This window comes from Rattus rattus, chromosome 9 (assembly GCF_011064425.1).
Source record: "Rattus rattus isolate New Zealand chromosome 9, Rrattus_CSIRO_v1, whole genome shotgun sequence".
Lineage (NCBI taxonomy): Eukaryota > Metazoa > Chordata > Mammalia > Rodentia > Muridae > Rattus > Rattus rattus.
The window spans coordinates 42,567,597-42,583,428 of NC_046162.1; the positions used below are offsets into that span (position 1 = coordinate 42,567,597).

Consider the following 15,832-nt stretch of genomic DNA (forward strand, 5'->3'; position numbering starts at 1 on the left):
TCGGGCACGAGGCCTGCACGGGCCCCAGGGTGAGCATGTGAGGCTGGGAATCAGAGCTGTGTGTGACTCAGACCTAGGGGGCTGGTGGGGTAAGAAGTGGGCAGCTCCTGTTTGTTCCAAATCCTCAGCCTCTCAGGCAACCTGGAAAAAAACAACCCTTCCAGCAGGAAATGGCCACGTAGTCCAGCCTGCAGTGCAGAAAGCCAAATCCAGGACAAATGTAAAAACAAAACTTGAAAACGGCAACTCTCACAATAGAAGGTTAAAAAAAAAATCCCCTTTATTACTATAAGCACCACACATTGACTACAGGAAAGTTTTAAACACAGATAAATAGAAAGGATAAAATGTCCACAGTCTCACTCATTGCCGGGAATGACCGATGCTAAATTTTACTACAAATTTTCTCGGGTTTAATCTATTTTATTCTTACCCAAGGTCAGAATGCGGACATTATTTATAGATTTTTTCACTTTGTAGGGTTTTGTGGACTGTTCCCCACATCAGTGGGTGCACACTGTCCTAGTCCAGTTTCTGTTGCTATAACAGAATACCTGAGACGGGCAGTTTATAAAGAAAAGAGGTTCAAATTAGTTTATAGTTCGGGAGTCTGCTATGGCCGGGGAAGGGATTTTGCCACTTCAGCTCTCGGTGTAGTGGTGGGGCAGATGGGAAGGAAACATGGGAGTCAAGTTTGCCTGATACAGCATCCTTGTCTCATGATCTCTAATGGGCTCACTATGGCAGAGGGTGGCCCAGACGGGTCCCAAGCTCTCCTGCTTCAGCCTCGGATTCTAGGTACGGACTCTCTTACCTGACTTGGAGTGGTCACTTTGAGGAAAGTACCTGAAGGAAGGCCTTTGTGACCTGCTCTTATCTCTCTGTGCTGTGTGAATTCCTCACTGCAAGCAAATGTCATTTTCATAATTGACATTTCTATGAAAATAAATGCTTCCTAAAATAGTGAATAAAAGACGGAGGGCAAAATGGAAGAGACATTTGTGACATACACAGTGGCTTGCTGTTCGTAGTGTATAAAGAGCCCATACAGATCAATAAGATTAGAATCAGCCTGCCAATGGGGAAGAGGAGGAGAGCCTGGTGCCAATTCCCCAAGGAAAAACACAAATCACCCCTGAGCAGGTGACGACCGTTCATTGGCATAAGTAATCAAAGGAACGTATGACAGAGCAACACAAAAACTAAATACAAACGTTCACTGACCAGATTAGCACAGGTGGAAAACCAGGACAGATCCAAACGCAGTGGTGATGCTCGCCAGGCACTCGCTGGGCAGCAGGAAGGAGCTGGGTGTCCTGTCCCCACTCTGGAGTGGCACTGGCCGGGTGATCAGAGGTTGAGAGGGACAAGCCCTTTATACCACCCTTCCCCCATACGAATTTACCCAGGGAATAATTGTCCATGGTCCTGAGATGCCTTTTGTAATACAGAAAACAGCACGTTAAAGACTAGATGAGTCCGTTAGAACTCTGCAAGTGTTGAACAATGCTGCACCTGTGGTGTGGTTCCACTGTGACTCTCCCACACCCCCACCCCGAGAATCCACAAGGAGGCTCGGTCCTCCGAGTAATAGTGTGAGAGGTTGGAGAAGGATCCATCCCCACGGAAGGATTAATGTGGTCTTGTGGAGTGGCTTCATATTCTCTTGACACTGGATTTCAAAACAGAGCAAAACAAGCAAACAAATGTTACATTCTAAAGCACCCCACACTTTCTTACTCTATACTACCAGGCATTTTTACTGTGCGTTCAGAAACCAACATTTTTAGGGATGAATGTAGCTCAGTGGGAGAGTGACGTTCATTGTGTGAGGCTCCAGGTGTGCTCCTCGTCGCTATAGAAAATATAATTTAATTAAAAAAATAATTTCAGGACCAGTGAGATAATTTCAGGATCAGTGGGTAAGGGCACTTGCTGCCAAGCCTGGGTGACTCAAGTTCTATCCCTGAGACCATTATCAGCTCCTAGGAGATGTTCTCTGACTTCTACATGTGTGTCATGGCATGTGTGCACATATAATACATGTGTGTGCATATATATATAATATGCAAAATGTGTAAATGTATAAAAATGTAACTCTGTGTGTGTGTGTGTGTGTGTGTGTATGTGTGTGTGTGTGTGTAAAGCTATTCATTCAACTTCTATTTGGTTAGGTTGCCCATTACCTGTGTATATGTGGAACTTACAGCTCAATAAGAAGATGCTGACAGAGCAAATGAAGCCACATGCCCGCATCAGTGTATTTTGTCACCCTGGTTGTGAGGAGAGGAATAACAGGTGTGTCATCAAGGGCAGCCTCCAGGGTAGCCTGTGATCCCTGCCTCCCAGAATTCAAGATACTTGCAATCCCTTCCCCCTTGAGTAGGGCAGGAGTGCTGGACTTGCTTAGAGTCAGCAATGAAGCACCAGTGAGGAGATGACCTTCTGAAACCCAGTTATAGAAACTCTGTAGCAAAGACAAAACAAAACTCCTTGTAGAGTTTTGCCAGCATGGTAGCACAGACCCTTTCTCCTAGCACTTGGGAGGTAGAAGCAGATCTTTGCAAGTTCTAAGCCTGCTTATACTACAGAGTGAGTTCCAGGCCAGTCAGAGCTGCATAGTGAAACCCTGACCCAAAACAAAATGAACCAAAACAAGCACAGCCAAGCCCATGGCTCCTGCTGGGGCAGGCAACCTCCTTGGCTGTGAAAGGATTTGGGGCAGAAATCTGGATGGCATAGGAAAGACCCGGGGGCTTCAGGTTAACAGGATGCAAGGAAACAAAGGCTGCCAATCAATCGCAGGGCGGCCAGTGGGTCTTTTTGCTCTGGTCGATCTTGAGATGCCTGGAACCCACGTGAGACCTTGAGCGGCAGGAAGCAGCTAAGCTGTGGCTGTGGGGACTCCTGCCCCACAGGAACTGAGATAAACAGTGACTCTAGAGCACCAAGAAGCCCTTGGGTGAGCACGTTTCCCTGGGCAGGTTCAAGTGCAGAGTGACAACAATCTGACAAACGCCCATGGTCGGTGCACATGGCCCTCCCTCAGACTGTTTCTTCCATCTCTTTCTTTCTGCTGCACTGGGTGTTTTCACACTATGAGGTTTGCCCTTCCTCCTCACACTCCTGCTGCCCCAGCCCCTCCCAGGGAAGGTGTGCCTCCCACACTCACTTCTGTGAGATCTTGGTGTTAACTTTGTGGCCCACAACCCAGATGAACTCATTTGTGTTTTACTGGGGGTTTTGTTGGTATTGGTTTGTAAATCGACCCATTTACTTCTTCCTTTCCAAACTGGGCGCTACAGGCTACAGTTTCACGTCCGGCTCTCCCGGCTGGAGCCTTCTGTGCCGTGGTGGGTGGCATGGGATCTACACCTGCAGCAGCTGCTGCCGATTTAGAAGGGGAACGCCTGTTTGCTACCATTTTTTTTCAGTAAGTGAGGTGTTGGTGGGCTTTCCTAGATCCCTGCACCGGGTTGGGGACCTACCTTCTGGTCCCCTGGCATCTTGCCAAAAGCTTAGTGTGTATCTCTTAAGAGGAATGGGGTTTTGTTCTTGCTGTATCAATGTGGTGTGTTAAAACAGAATCAATTGAGTAGATACTGAGCCCACCTTGGATCCCTGTGGCGAATCTCACCAACCTTCTGGGAGTTTAGTAACCACGTGCACAGAGGTATGACTGTACTTTTTTGTTTGTTTGTTTTACCTGTGGGGATTTCTGGCTTGGGTATCTAACATTGGCCTGAGAAAGGTAAGTGGGACGTGCCCTTCTCCTGCTTCTGGAAGAGTGTGTGCTTTGGTGTCACCTTCTCTTAGTCTGTTAGAACCCCCTACTTCTGTGATGTGGTCGTGGGATGTGACTGGATGACTATCTCAGTCTCTTTACTTGCTGTACATTGATACAGACTCCTACGTCTTTCCCAGTCTGTTTAATAATTGTCTTTTAAACATCTGCCCATTTTATGTATTTTCTATTGTCTTATCATATAGTTTTTCCTAGCCAGTCTTTCTTGTTTCTTTCTTTTCTTCTTTCTTTCTGGTTTTTCAAGACAGGGTTTCTCTGTGTAGCCCTGGCTGTCCTGGAACTTGCTTGGTAGATCAGATTGGCCTTCCAACTCACACTTGCCTCTGCCTCCCAAGTGCTGGCATAAAGGTGTGAGGCCACCACTGCCTGGCTTGTGGTATTTCTTTAAGGATGGCAGTGTGCTGACTATTCCTGGTTGTCCACTCAACCACATCTGGAACGAACTACAACCCAGAATTGGAGGGCTCACCTGTGATCCAGATCCTGAGGCTGGAACACACGAGTTTTAATGAAAAGAGGCAAGCTGAGGAAGGAAAAATACATATTATATGGTTTAAGATTAAAGGGGCACCATGAAGTAGAAGGGAGCGGAATCCTGTGTTTTAGAACATAACCAGTTAAGGGATGAAGACTTTGGGGCAAGATCCTATCCAGCTAAATTTAGGTCCAGGCACGCAGAAGACAGGCATGCAGATCTCTGAGTTCACGGTCAATCTACAGAGCAAGATCCAGGACAGCCAAGCTTAGGCAGTGAGGGAGAACAGAACAAGGGGGCCATGTTTCAGGTCCTGCAAGCAGCAGAGCTCCGCAGCTTCGGAGATGTGGTTCTGGCTTTAGAATGAAAAATAGAAGGGACGACTGGGGCAATCGATGCTTGCTCGCTGGACCTAAGAAATTAGTACTGATTAAAAAGAGACCAGCATCACTGGGGTGAAATCTTCTGGGAAGTGTTTTCTGAGAGCACAAAGAAGCTGTTGTTCCAGAGATAGCCAAGGTTGTAACTATTGTTGCAGTTGGACTTGGTAAAGTGTATAAGAATCACCCATGGTACTGGTTTTGAAGACATGAAGGAGTCATGAAGAGCAGCTGAGGCTTAGCACTGTGAGAGGTCAGGGAAGGCCATTGGTGAAGGTGCAGCCTGAATTGTAGTTGAGGGCCCAGGACTGAAGGGGTCATGCAAAGAAGCTGAGGCTTGGCACCATGAAGAGAGCCTATGAGAGGCTATTGGTGAAGCCTAGTTGCAGCAGAAGACCCCAGTTACTGGAGATGTCAGTACCATGGGATGATCACCAAGAACAGCAGCAGCAGTGGAGTAAGGTCACCCAGAGAATGATACAGAGGGAAGAGCTGGAGAAGTGACCCGAGCCCTTTGGAGGAGCCCAGAAGGTCATGTGTGGATCCTAGACACTGGAACAGGAAGCTGTAAAGTTGAAGTTGCCTTGGAGACACCAAGATGTTAAAGATGTCAGAGCCATGGGATACTAGCCAAGGAAAGCTGCTGACAGGGAGTGGAACCAGACCAGGAGGAAGAAGTTTGTTGCAGTCAACAAAGATGAAAACGGAGTTGGAGATGTGAAGACCGCATTGACTTCAGACATGGAGATGCAGGATTTGAAGTTTACTTGGCTCATTTCCTGTCTTGGTTTGGGGATTACAGTTAAGCGATTGGATAGATCTCAGAAGAGGCTTTGAACTTCGGACTTTTAACATTGTTGAGACTGCTATAGACTATGAGGACTTTGGAAGTTGGACTAAATGTATTTTGCATTATGCTATGTTTAGGTATGGTCCCCATAGACTCATGTGTTTGAACAAGCCTATGGGGCCAGGGAGTGGAATGTAGTGGTTTGAATATGTTTGGCTCAGGGAGTGGCACTATTTGGAGGGATAGCCTTGGAGTAGGTGTGTCACTGTGGGCCTGGGCTTTGAGACTCTCTTCCTAGCTGCCTGCATGCTAGTCTTTTCCTGTTTGCCTTTGGATGAAGACATAGAACTCTCAGGTCCTGCTGCACCATGCCTTCCTGGATGTTGCCATGCTCCCACCTTGATGATAATGGACTGAACCTCTGAACCTGTAAGCCTGTCCCAACTAAATGCTGTCCTTATAAGAGTTGTGTTGGTCATGATGTCTGTTCACAGTAGTAAAACCCTAACTAAAACAGACAGTGACCTGCCATTCTATATTATTCAGCTGGTCATTATGTCCCCATATACCTGACAGAAATAACTCAAGAGAGAGGGTTTTAGCCCATGGTTTTGGAGGGTTCAAGCCATGGGCCTTGGCTCCATGGTCCTAGGCTTCTATCAGGCAGAGCATCATGGCAACTGGACTGTGTAGAAGAGATAGCTGTTTATCTTAGGAAGAAAAGAGAGAGGCCTAAGACAAAATAAATAAATAAAAAAAAAAAAAAGCCCCAATGCGCCTTCGTGACCTGTATCTTCCAGCTAGGTTCTATTCCTAAAGTTTCTAGAACCTCCTAAAATAGGAGATTGAGCCAAGCGTTCAGGACATGAGCCATGGAAGACACTTCAGAAAAGGACCAATTTTCTCTCTCATTATTATTTTTCTTTTCTTTTTTCTTTTTCTTTCTTTCTTTTTCTTCGGAGCTGAGGACCAAACCCAGGGCCTTGCACTTAGTAGGCAAGCGCTCTACCACTGAGCTAAATCCCCAACCTTTTTCTTTTCTTTTGAGATGGAGTCTCACATGTTGCCCAAGCTGGACCTCAACCCCTGGGCTAATCCTCTTGTCTCAGCCATTTCAGTGCTAGGACCCCTCTTTTCCTATTCATTTCTAATTTGGCAATTTGAATAGAACTTCTCTATTGTTTCTTTGGTCAGTACAGCAAAGGTTTTCCAGTTTCCCACTTTTTCTTCCACTCATTCCTGTTGCCCTCAGAGAAGAGCAGAAACCTGGAGCCAAGGCCCATGGGTTGAACCCTGTGAAGCTTGATTGTCACCACACCAGTCATGGTGACACAGGTCTGTGATCCCAGAATTCAGGTAGGAAATGAGATCATGGTCATCCTCAGGTATATAGTAAGATGTAGACCATCCTGGGCTACATGAGACTATGTTGCAGGATAAAAGATGAGTCAAAGAACCAACATTCAGTTTGATTTTTTTTCTGTATTCTATTGTTTTTATTCCTCCCTTTCCCCCTCCTTCTATCCTCTTCCTCTATTCCTTCGTCATTCATTCTTTCTCCACCCCCCTCCCTGCCCACCCAGGATCTATGTAGCTAGTCTGAAACTCATGAGCCAATCACCTCAACCCTCCAAGTTCTGACCCACAGTGTCCAACTTTCTGTTTCCTTGATTTCTATGTTAGTTGGTACTCTGCTTCTTTTAGGTGGTGTCCATTCCCTTTTCTCATGGTCTTAAGGTGGGATTCTTTGAATGTATCCATGTGAAACTTTAGATTTCCTCTTAAACACTAACTCAGGTGTGTTCCAAAGTTTTTTTTGGCATTTTGTCTTCCTTTTCATCCATTTAAAGATATTTCTTAATTTCTCCTCTTACACATTTCTTAAAATGTCAGTTTTTTAAGAGCCAGGGTCTGTCTTGTTCAGGATGGCTCCAACCCCCTGAGCTTGGGCTATCTTCCTAGGATTACACAAATTGATGCCACTATATCAATTAGGAGTGGATTTTCCTCCTCTCCCTCTTCCTCCTCTCTCTATTTTCCTTAAGTGTTTTTATATCCATGTATTTGAGTTTCTTAAATTTCGCCAGCATATGGGCTATCTGTCTCATGTCCCAGCCAAAGTTTAGGGACCACTGTAGAAGAAGACATAGAAAGAGGACACTGTAGGAGCCAGAGGCTGGGGAGAAGCAGAGTGAAACAGTGTCTTATGTGCAGCAGCACCGCACTCACAGCATCATAGCAGCTGTGGCTGCCTGCACAGACCAAGCCTGGCATAGGGGAAAGAGATCGAGTCCTCACCTACAACTGAGGAGCTATGGACAGTTAAGGGCTTCTTAGCGAGGTAGTCCATTTTCTTTAAGTGTTTGGTTCTTGGTAGGTTGATCCACTCCAATGAGTGGTTCCATATCCAGGGGTATATGGGCAGCACAAATTGGACTGAATAGGTTGAGAGAGAGGGGAGGGGTAGAATCTAGGAGAAACTGGGAAGAGGACTAAAGGGTAAATATGATCAAACTACATTGTATGAAATCATCAAAGATTTAATACATTAAAAAAAGTCAAGAGTAACAGTGGGTTTCCAATTTCATTCCCTGATGGTTGAGAAACATTATGGTTTCCATATGTTTCCCATAGGCTTATGTGCCAAAAGCCTAATGCTTAGTTGATGGCACTATTTTAGGAGACAATGAAACTTCAAGATGCGAAGACTTCCCGGATGACAGATGTTGCAGTTATTTTTCTATTGCTGTGACAAAAAATCATGACCAAGGCAACTCATAATAGAAGTTAGTAGGTTAGAGTCATTGATGGCAAACCAAAGGCATTGTAGCAGGACTGGCTGAGAGCTCACATCTTGACCCCAAAGCAGGAGGCAGAGAGCTCGGTGGGGGTGGTGGGAAGTAGGGAAGCCTCTTTAGTCTGTCCCTGATGACACATCTCCTCTAACAAGGCTATGTTCTCCTAATCCTTTCCAAACAGTCACCATCTGGGAACCAAGATTCAAATGCTCCAGACAAGGGGCATCTTATTCAAACCATCATAACATGTCACTGGGCACATGATTTTGAATGTTATACCTCATACCTGGACCCTTCCTGTCTCCTCTCCTTCCTGGCCACCATGAGGTAAGCTGCTTCATTCAACCACTCTGAATGAAGCCAGAATGAGGCGTTGAATAAGAAGCCAGAAAACCAGGGGAGGGAAGCTGTGAGGCTGTGAGCCCAAATACATCTTTCGTCTTTTAGGCTGTTTCTCTGGACTGTTTGTCACAGTGATGAAAAGTTTAACCAATACAGAACGCTGGTGCCTGCCAGGAGGCATTGCCAGTATTATCTGACCATGTGGTTTAGAAACTTGGAACCAACTCGTGGAATCTGGAAAATTCTGGGGAAGTGATGAAGAAGCCCTAGGATGATATAAGCGAAGTTTAGTGAGCCTCTATGTTGAGAGCTCAGAAGTTCAGAATGCTGATAGAACTGTGGCCAATAAAAGTTGTTCAGGAAGTTTCAGACAGGAACATGACTCGCATAGGATTAGAGGCTATTCATGATTGTGGTAATTTGAATGGGAATCCTCCCCCCCCCCCATAGACTCAATGTTTCTTGATCTCCAGTTAGTGGAACCATTTGGGAAGGATTAAGAAGTGTTATAACTCCTTGTTGGAGGAAGTGTGTCACTTTGGGGTGGGTTTTGAGGTTTTAAATACTACCCCAGTCCCCATCCCCCCCCGCCTCTCTCTCTCTCTCTCTCTCTCTGCTTGCTGCCTGTCAATCAGGATGTAGAGCCCTCAGCTATAGTGCCATGCCTGACTGCTTCCCACTATGGTGATCATGGACTAACCCTTAAAAACTGTAAGTAAGCCTCTAACTAAATGCTTTCTTTTAGCTGGGTATGGTGGTGCATACACCTCTCATACCAGCACTGAGAGACAGAGACAGGCAGATCTCTGAGTTCAAGGCCAGACTGATCTACAGGGTGATCAGGATAGCCAGGGATATAAAGGGAAACCCTGCTTTGAAAAACTAAAAATAAGATAAAATAAACGTTTTTTAAAAGAGTTGTGTTGGTCATGGTTTCTCTTCACAGCAGCAGTCCAGTAAGACAATGCTGCATTGGGGCAAAGAGCTTCGCTACAGTTTGCCGAGGCCCTCAGACTTTGTAGAAGGCAAAATTTAAAAGTGGTAGACTAATTAATCAGATAGAGAAAATGATTTTGTGAGACATGTTTCTCTCCACACATCTCTGGCTGTCCTGGAACTTACTATGTCAACCAGGCTGGTCCTGAACTCTTGAGAGATCTCCTGCCTCTGCCTTCTGAGTGCTGGGATCAAAGTTATGAGACAGCACACCTGGCCCAGATGGAGAAAATTTTAAGACAGCTTGGTACTTAGTCTGTTCCTACCTGGGTTTAGCCAGGTTTACATTAAGAATCAAGAATGAAAAAGAAGAGTGAAAAGACTTGAAAACTTCGAAATTTTGTCAGAAAAGGTGAATAGTTAAAGTTACCACCAAGGAAGATATGGTCAAAGAGATTAAAAAGAAAATGAGTGCTGTGTACCAGGACCACAGGTTCCTTGAGGGCACCTCAAGAGCTGACCAGATGCATCCATCAGAGGCTCAAAGGCTCTGAAGGTGTGAAGAAGTAAAGTCACTTGGAAACTCTGAGGAGTACTTGCAAGGGTCATCCACAGAAGTGTCTTTCTGGTTAGCTATTCAGAGGCCACAGCATCAACCATCTAGTGGGGCCTGGTCACTGCTCAAGTTGGTGGCACAACCTATTGTCACCTGCATGACTGGTTTTTGTAGGCATGCAGACCATCTATGTTGTGGGCCATAGAGACTTTTACCCAGATTCCAAAAGAAAGCTTATGAGACTCCGTACTGTGTTTCAGGACCAGAATTTCCATCAGCAGCAGGAATGAACTAGGCTATGAGAGGGCCTGAGCTGCGACAGAGAGCCCAGGGAACTGAGGATGATGGGAATAAGGCCATGTGCTGAGGAAAGCAGTGAGCAGCGCTAGCCCAGGAGAGGCCACATGTGCTAAAGCCAATAGTGCTGACCCTTTGGGGCCCACATCATCTTATCAATATGCTCCAGATGCCAGAGGTACAGGATTTAACGTCTGCTGGGCTGGGTTTCAGCCTTCTGCAGTTCCATTCTGCCTGTCTAACACCCATCCCTCTTCCTTCTGGAATGGGAATATTTAAACCTTGTTACTGGATATTGGAAGTATGTAATTTGACTTTTCAATTTTGTAGGGGCTCACAACTAAGAGTTTGTCTTTAATCTCTGAGCAACACTGCAACAGTTTTTGGAGAGTCTTAAGAGATGTATTAAAGACATTTTGCATGAGATGGGCACCAGCCTTTGGTGGCCAAGGACATCTGAACTGAATGGTTTGAGTATGAACTGTCCTCCACAGGCTTGGTTCCCAGCTGATGAGACTGTGGCTGTGGTGGGAACTTGTAGGAGGCAAGGCTGGGGTGAAGAAAATAGATGAAGCTGGGGTGGCCCACTGACTGACTGTTCTTGTGGAGGGCCAGCTCTGTAATGCCAGTTCTAGGGGATCCGATGCCCTCTTCTGGTGCTTCAAGCACTGCATGCATGTGGTACACATACATGCAGGCACATAAACATTTGTTTTAAAGTCTAGAAAGGTGGAATTGAAAAGAATTGTCACCAAGTGAAGAGATGAACATTGACCAGGAGGAAAGGCTCTAATGTTCACGAGTACAGCAATGGCTGACAGCTATTTCGAGACAGCTTGTATAGACCTTTTTTGAAGAGGCCCTGAATAATGAGGCTAAGCACATGCTCTACTCCTGAGCTATACTCCCGACAGGCTTTTGACTCTTCCCAACATAATGAATGGTGAGTGGGACCTGGGCAGGCAAGACTGTAATAATCCTCACTATCTGGGAACCTGAGGCAGGAGGTTTGCAAGCTCAAGGCCATCCTGGAGAACTTAGGCCTCAAAACAAAAAGAGAGCTCAGTGGTCAGGCAATTGGTTACGATATGGGAAGCCATGGGTTAAATTTGTAATACTACAAACAAGACAAAATATGAACATCACATTATACTTGATTAAAATATACAATAACCCGTCAACTTTAAAAAACTCAATTGAAAACGTTAAAGGAATTTTAGTTAGCTGTCTCTTTTCACTTCTGCTGTGAAGTCTGTCCTAATGAACAGTCTCCCCTCCATATTTTAGGGTGTCTCACCTGGTGCAGTGGTTGAGCAGCTGTGTTGACAGGACTCACAGTGGCTACGTGGGGATTTCCCAGGCATGGCATCTGCCCAGTTGTCATGGATACATGTTGCTCAGCAGTTCTGAGATGACAGCCCATAAGGACATGAGTCTCCCAGGTAGCTTTATAAACATGAAGGCAAATCGTGGCTGGCAGCTTAGGGAAGCCTCCCATGGAGCAGCAGAGAGGCTCTTGATAGGGAACAAGAACCAACCTTGTGAGTAAAAATCCTGGAAGAATAGGAGAGGCAAGGATAGACAGACAGACTGACCTCCCACCTTCAGGCCATGGGGTCTCCCTTCCTCAGAGTCAGATGCAACCCTTGCTATGGCAGTTTCGTAGGCTGGTGAATCCCCCTTTAAATGTAGTTTGGGACCAGCAGGACAGCTTGGCAGGCAAAGGCGCTCACTGCCAAGCCTGCCAACCTGAGTTTGCTCCCCGGGACCCTGGTGAGGGAGAAGAGATTCTTTTTGGGTTCTACGACCTCCTTAAATTCAGTGTGGAGTTTAACTTAAATCTGGAGAAAGCTACCTCAATTCTGAAACAGTGCCTCCAAATTTAGTCTCAGTTCCTTCTGAGCTGAGGGAAGCTACAATAGCCAAGAATCCCTAAGAAGAATTTACTGATGGCTGCCATTTGCTTGACTGGACCTTGTCAGTGGCCTTTCTACTTCAGGAAATGTTTATACATTTTTTCTCATACATTGTTGATATTTTTTAAATTCTATCTACCTACCTATCTATCTATCTATCTATCTATCTATCTATCTATCTATCTATCTATCTATCATCTCGTCTCTGTATGTGGATGTTAGAAGACAACTTTTAAGACTCCATTCACTTCTCTTTCTGAGTTCAAATTCAGGTTATCAGGCTAGACCGCAAGCCTCTTCACCCACACCCACTAAGCCATCTCAGTGGGCCCTAAACTCTTGAAGGCTTGAAAAACTTTAGTAGTGGAACATTTTCATATTATATTTTTTTAGGGGGAAAAAAACCCTACTTAATAGGACTATTGTAGATAGTCTTAGCTCTTCCTGGAACAGATTTTTTTTTTTTGTAAATTTATTTAAACTGTTGCCTAAGTTTGGGCCAGAAATTTTTTTCTGGCAAGTGGGAAGAGACCAGCCAACCACAAGTTAAGTGCTCTTACTCCTCTATTCTAGCAGTGATCCTCAGTAGGAATTCCACTCTTACCTTCAGACAACAGCGGTGGATTGGCTCTCTGGCTATCTGCTTTTCATCTGGTGGCAGCAGACTACAGTGGGCCCTCCAAGCCCTTTGCTTTGTCAGCTCTATGGGAGCAAAAATCCTTCTCATAGCAGTGGCTCTCAACTTTCCTAATGCTGCAACCTCATGTTGTGGTGACCCCCCTCCCAACCATAAAATTATTTTCATTGCTACTTCATAACTTTGTGACTTATTATAATGTAAATATCTGCTACACAGGATATCTGTTATGCGACCCCTGTGAAAGGATCATTTGACTTCCAAAGGTGTTGTGACAGGCTGAGAACCAGTGCCCTAGAGCCTCCTAGCAGGTATCGGTGTCTCTGTGGCAGGAAATGGCTTACAGCTACCCTGACTGCAAGAGGAGATGGGAAAGGAAGCATCCTACAGACAGAAATGAGATCAGTAGGTTGGTACCTGAGGAAGGCACCAGCTGAGGATGGATCCCCCGGATGGCCACAGTGAAGGGCAAGGCTCACAGTTCAGCCAACAGAGGCTGGGCCCTGAGGGATCTTCTGGACTCCTTCCCACAAGCAGGCAGTGCAGTGATGAGGTTCTGTAAATCCCATCTGTTTGCCTGTGCATAACCTTCAAAGTATATTTCACAAGAGAAACTGAAAGACTGGGCATGAGAGACATGGGCAGGAGACTGTGGGTTTCGGGCCAGCCTTCGGGCCAGCCTGGGGGATACATTGAGGTCCTTACACAGAGGTAAGGGGGCAGGGAAGGGAGGAGAAAAGGAGAAAATCCACACAGAGTTGTACTTTTTTTATATAGAATTTTTACAATATATTTCTCTTCATTTGCATATCTTATCCACAACTTAAAACATTCTTTTTACAGGCTGAACTCACTCAGCTGATATAATCAAAATTCTTTCTCTCAACCAAATAAGAAAAATTCAAAATCGTAAACCCGTAAGAAAACAAATTAAAAACGATGATGAAAATAAGTCACTCCTCTCATTAGAACAGTGTCTGTACAATATATATGATTTGGAACAGAATTCTTTATAGATTAGGCACATGTTTCCACGACCCCTTCTGCCTGCCAGTTTTGTCTTGGTCCAGGCAGTCTTGCCTCCTAAGAGTCAAGGGGACATTGGCCTTGATGGAAATCCTTTGGGACCTCCTGCTGGGGTCAGGAGACACTGGCCTGGCTCAGCAGTGCCACCCAGTGGCCTAGAGAAGCAGAGGCAGTGGGCTGCGGGTGGCCAGGTCAAAAGGGACCCTGTCAGAGAGCAGCTGTGGTGTGTGAAGGGCAAACTTAAGCTCGTTGTATGCAAACTGAAGCACAGGGAGAGAAAACAGCAAGCAGTGAGTGGAGAGGAACTATGAGTCCAGCACTTATTTACAATTGTTCTTCCTAACGGAAGGGTGGGAGGAGAGTTGGGGTCACTGTCCCAAAGGAGGCCCCCAGCCTTGCCCTGCCCTGCCCATCTGCTTTCTCTACTCAGTCTGAGGTGTGGAAGGGTGAGTGTGCCATCTCCACCCCCATCTTCTAACTGCTGTGTGATCTGAGCTACTGTGGGTGAGGCCTCTTCACCATGCACTGAGACTTGTCCTGACTCTCGTCTGAGACCTACTTGGAGGGAATGGCATGCAACAGGGCCTTCTCTGGGGTTTAGGCAGCTTGCAAAGCGCAGGTGCTTTGGCAAAGAGCAAAAGACGAGAAAGAGGTTCCTCTGGGCTGGCACCATGTCCCATTCCATGGGACCTGAACCAAGTTCCCTCTGATGTCAGGATGGTGGACCATAGGTCACTTCATTTGTTTCTGTGTTTTTATAACCCAGCCTGTCCCATTCTGTGGCCATTCTTTCTGTGTGCTGGGCTTCATCACTGAATCTAATTCTAGGGCTGGGCAGGGAGTGGTGGCAGAGGCATAGCACCTTCGCACAATATGCCCTATACCTGCAGGCCCAGGTCCCGCCAATGCAGTCCCTTGCTCACTCCCAGCAGGGTCTTCAGAGGCCGAAGGGGCAAGCTTGGCCACAGTGCAAGCCAGCCAAGTGTGGCCCTGGCTATCAGAAGCCGTTTTTGCATTAGGCTTCTGAGGTGGGACATGCCTCTGGCCCAGACACCTGCCCTTTAACAGCAGGTGCCTCAAGATTGTTTCTTCCTGAAAGTCCACAGCCCAATGCCGACCCAGCATCCCACTCTGTGGTTCTGGGGGAAAAATCATCAGCATCTCAGGGCAATGCTAAAGCCATACAAGGAAAAATGCAAAAGCATTCACTAGAACTAATGTAGTTATTGCTAGACAGGGGATGGCTAAATAGCCAGGCGAGAGGTCCGAGGTGTGCTGCCCACCATGACCTTGGAGCGCAGTCAGGTCGTCCTGACTCCTGAACAAGGGCTCCCTGAGGACACTGCCAGTGCAGGAGAGCCCTCCATTTCTGTCACTCCCACACATACCAGCTTGTCCCTCGGCATTCCCTAGGGGACCTCTCAGGGAGTCTGTGGTTCTCTCCTAAAACATGAGGAGGAAACTAAAACATACTAGAAGAAGTGAAGAAACACAGGCGTGTGCTGGGAGCTGTTGCATGGGTGACAAGCCGTTCCCAAGGGCACTCGCTCTCAGTGTGAGTTGGCCATGAGCTGTGGCATGGAGACGATGGCTTGGGAACTGAGGTGGCTGGGAGGTGCTCATGTTGGTTGTGGGCTGGTTTCCCAACTGGGCCACTGCTGCTGCAAGCTGCAAGTCTTACTGCAAAGGTCGCTCTGGGTGGATGGCAAGACTAGGCAGCTCCCGCTCAGTGGAGACAGAATCCTTTCAGAGACTGCTTCCAAGCCTTCAGTGCTGTGACGCCCTGGAGGAGACTCCCCTGGAGGAGACTCACTGGAGGAGACTCCCTGGAGGAGACTGGTCTCTATTCTCTGTTCTCTGAGGAACTTTCCCAA

General features: G+C 46.4%; 1 long non-coding RNA gene across 1 annotated transcript; it reads right to left on the reverse strand.

Annotated features, from left to right (window-relative positions):
* Positions 1–1,238: 1,238 nt before the first annotated feature.
* LOC116910154 lies at positions 1,239–12,157 on the reverse strand. Its single transcript, XR_004389138.1, has 3 exons — positions 11,677–12,157; positions 4,275–4,328; positions 1,239–1,672 (listed from the first exon to the last, which is right to left on the reverse strand). It is a non-coding gene; the product is annotated as an uncharacterized LOC116910154 (long non-coding RNA).
* Between the last annotated feature and the right edge of the window lie 3,675 nt (positions 12,158–15,832).